The following is a 4,460-nucleotide window of genomic DNA, read 5'->3' on the forward strand; positions in this document are numbered from 1 at the left end:
CACCTCTGCCTTCTGGAAGCCGGCGAGACGAGTTTGATTTGAGAGCATGAATCACGATGATATTTATTCCTCTGCTGATTAAAGCGTGCTATCCTGTAATGACCGTCGGGATGTCGAAACCTCTTAAGTCAGCTGTGAAAGAAACGTCGTAAAAAAACATCCCCATCAATATCGTCTCCGCGGACGCTTGTTTTAGAAAGACGTCTCTCCGTGCCCTATTATGACAGAGCAGAGCTGACGCGAAGGGAAAATAACCTTACGCCCTGCCATATCCCATTTGTTAATGATTCTTCAGATGAACCTGTTTACATCTATTGGATACCTCAGCATGTGAGAGAGGAGAGGCCACCGCGAGAACAATGGAGAGAGTAAATATTTGATCCGTCTTTCTTCTGCGCTGTCTAGCTGTCGTTACAAATAGAGGGCGAGATGCAAACGACTGCAGGGTTCGAGAGTGTAACGACTCGAAAACAGCTTGTGCGAGACATAAAATATGGTTTTAATGGAAGCATAAATGTTTGGGGTGGTATAGGAAACATCAAAGCCGCGGCTGAGACTCTGTGTACCGCCGAGGCCGCTATCAGAGGCGGCTAATAATGTTTATCCGAGCTGACGAGCAAATTTTCATCGTGGCATTTTCCAAGCAAACAAACACATCTTTTCCAACGGCTGTCTGTCAGTGAGGCAGAGTCTCAACATCCACTTCTCATTACTCACGCCGGTTTCCATTCAAGGGGAACACATTAACCGAAAGCTCCAATCAGCAGCAACAGTTCGAGGGCCCTGACTCACCAAAGGTCAGCACCAAAACCGAGAGAACCCGAGGGAAAAGGCATGGCCGCAACTCACAGATCAAAACACAAAAGCCCTCTCTGTACTACTTAGTGCATCTAGGTAAATCCAGATCTTCGGATCTTGTGATTTTATTGTTCAATAATCACTTCAATTAAGCCCGTTGCTCATGTGCCTCTGAGTTGGAACCATTTTCTGGATTTGATTATAAAACCCTTTCAGAATCATCTGAAGTCCCCCTTGTTCCAAGTTGTGTTAAGTAATAGTCACTATACTGTGATGTTTGAGCTCCATGGTGCAGAATGAGTCCGACATTAGGAGACACATTCATTACCTGAAGGGGGGAAAGTTTTTCATCTAAAAACATGGGTGTAAAATACCAGCAAGATTCTGTGACATCACAACTAGCGTGGGAGCTAATCGTGGTCCAATGTTCAACATACAGAGGTGTGATGTAGAAATGATTAGCTAAAGCCTGACCGATACTGGGATTTTGGGGTCACGGCATATACCAGTGTTGGGGAGTAATACGATTCTGTATACGCAGTTTATAGTATAGACAAATACGCATTTTTGCCTCTGCCAAAAAGGTAATTTGTTGGTTGGTTTGTCAGCAGGGTTACACAAACGCTACTAATTCGATGTGCCCAACACTTGGGCGGAGGGCGGGTCCTGGCCTGGAACAGGATCCAGGAGTTGTTTCTCTCTTTCTTTAGTATTGTAAGAGAAGGTATTTTTAAAAGACTGGTACATTTCTCAGGGAATAATGCACGAATCATGATGTAAGAAACTGGGTGTACTAAGGTGGCTGTCTTATATGAGCGAGTATAATTTGACGCAGGTCCAAACTTTTAATGTTTTTATCTGATATTGGATTAGGCTTGATTGAATTAAAGTTGGCTGTTGGGTCTTGGTGGAAGTATGTTCTCCACTTGGTGCTATTTTAGTTTAGTTTAGTACACGAGGTTGTGCATAATGAAGGCAGGATATTTCACTGTTCTCTCAGAAATAAATCATTTTAGGTTACTTCAAGCATCTTTCTCTGCAATATGTTTTATGCTAATACCAATATATCTGTGACAGGTCAATATCAGCCAGCATGACCTGACCAACATATAGGTCCAGCTCTACTTTTAACCTGCGGTTAGTATTCACAGTATTATGAGGTGTAGATTTATTTACTTTGCGAACACACATGGTTGTTCCAAAAGCTACGCAGCAATCTGAGTAACTACATGAAAAACCCGACATGAGCTTCATCAGAATCTCATTCAGTGCAGATGACAATGATCATTATCGGTGTGGCAAACACTCGGCTGAACTTAGAGTAATAATCAATAGCTGGGCAGGTTTTTTAACCCAAAATGTCCTAAACTGAGCTGAAATTAGTTTAAAGCTGGAATTGAGCAGTTGGACTCAGCTGACTAGCATCAGCCACAGCAGGTCCTCTCACATTAATGACTCTGATCAGAGAGTTAATCTGGAGGGAGGACTGCGCCAAAGCTCTTAACAACATACGAATGACTGTGAATCATCTATCACACAGCCTGAATACAGCGGCTGGCTGTTAAACTCCAGCTGTAATGAAACCTTTCAGTGTTTCATATCACATTGAATAGAATACTTTGTTGGTCAGATTTGAAGTGTAATTGCTCTGATACTGTAACGTTTATTTCCTTTATTCTATTTTGTTCTTATTTTTATTTTACACGTCTTTTTTGCCATTTTTTTTTTGTTTTTACAATTATTTATTGTCTTTATGTTTCTTTAGTCGTGTATCTATTCTGTCCTACATTCTCTGCTAGAGGATTATCAATGAAGGATTATCTTATCTATCATTTTACACAAAATAAGCTATTTGAGGATCCCTTTGCATTCTTTGAACTTAATGACAATGGAGACCTAAAAAAATAATCAATGAATCAATCATAAAAATAAATACCAGCAGATGCCCCACAAAAGAAACCAAATAGCACCTTGTGCTCATTTATTTTTACATGGCACTGGTGTAAGGATAGCAAAATGAATATAAAACAGGATCATTTTTAAATAAAGTCCCTGAAAATACAAATAATGTCCCTGAAAATCTAAATTATATACAGACATCTATCTGGAGCCAATCCCTCGATGTATCTATATATTCTCTTCGAGCAACAAATATAATATTGTCTGATATTGGTGATCATCAAACCACTATATGTTCCCAGTTTGTACAAAGATAACTCTGTCAGGGCAGATATTTTGCACAAATAGCTGATGCAGAATGGCTGCTATCAAGGCTTTACAACAGCAACCAAGGAAGACCAGATAGGCATTTTTTCCTACAATCTCAAACCAGATTAGAGAATGCTCCAGTTATATAAAAAAAAAGCGGCTTTAGAGTTATGTGGAGTATTTCCATGTCTGAAGCAGGCCTGTAATTGGTGATGAAAGGGGGCTGTTTTTCTTCCACAGCACTTTCTTTCGGAGCGATTTTGTGCGCCACAACTGCATGGCGAATTTAGTTATAAAGTACGATCAAACTGCGCTGAAGCGGGGCAACACACTTTGTTTATGATATGCAAATGCACTGTCAGATGGTCAAACGGGATGCACAGACAGATGTGTGATGTCTAGATTATTTAAAAAATATGCAGCTGATAGAAGTGGCTTACCGTTCTACGCTCTGTCCTGGGCTGACACCCTCTCCCCCGACACTACAGCCAGATGTGGTTCGAGCATGCTCTTTGCATATGCATTTGTTGCTCTGTAGCTTCTGGCATCTACTGAGGTTTTATGTTCCCAGAAGCGTGGATTATTTCCATGAATATGTAGGGAGCCATGTGACCACAAAGGGTGCTCAGACTGCTGTCAGCAATAACAACTCAATTTGTTTCTTGTTTTAATATTACAGGGTAAAAGTGACACGAATTACATAACTTGTAGCATGAATTACCACAGTATATATATGAATACATGCGCTTGCCGACGGATCATTTCTGCCACACCTGAGTTTTTAATGATCAGATTCCAGCTCGTAATCAAGAGCTCAACATACGTAAGAGGAATTATGCTACACTTCAAAGCTCTAATTTCTGTATGAGATTATCTTTTACTGTAATTTTGTCATATTTCTACTGCCCCAGGCATATAAAAATGTAATTTATTGTAAGCTGCCCTTGTTTCAAACAACAATCTTACCTCCAGTGTCGCATCAGCTTCACACTGATGACTCCTGGCCTCACATTTTTTTGGCAGACCAGCAGCAGGTAAGCTGATACCTGTTGAGATGTTTGAGGGAAACATGACACATTTTATGAAGCCTAGAGGTTATTCAAGGCCAACTCTGTTTCTCAAACACAGCTTTCGCTAGCTGTTAGCCATTAGCTACATGGTAGTAAATGTAACAACCCGAACAAACTAAGTAACATACTCAGATACACTAACCATTCCTAAAGGTCTTGCTGCAGCCACAGAGACTGAATTTCCTCAGGAGCCTCTCCTTCTGGGTCAAACTGGTATAGTTGAGCCATAGCGATACATCCACCGCAAACATTAGCGCATGCTACCGCTAGTGTAATAGGCATCATCTCCCTGAGAGGGGCATGTAGCAGGTAAGGCAGGCACTGATAGGTGGAGCTCATTAGCATTTAAAGGTGCAGGCATAGAAACAGCCTGCTCTCAGTAGA

This window comes from Acanthopagrus latus, chromosome 13 (assembly GCF_904848185.1).
Source record: "Acanthopagrus latus isolate v.2019 chromosome 13, fAcaLat1.1, whole genome shotgun sequence".
Taxonomy (NCBI): domain Eukaryota; kingdom Metazoa; phylum Chordata; class Actinopteri; order Spariformes; family Sparidae; genus Acanthopagrus; species Acanthopagrus latus.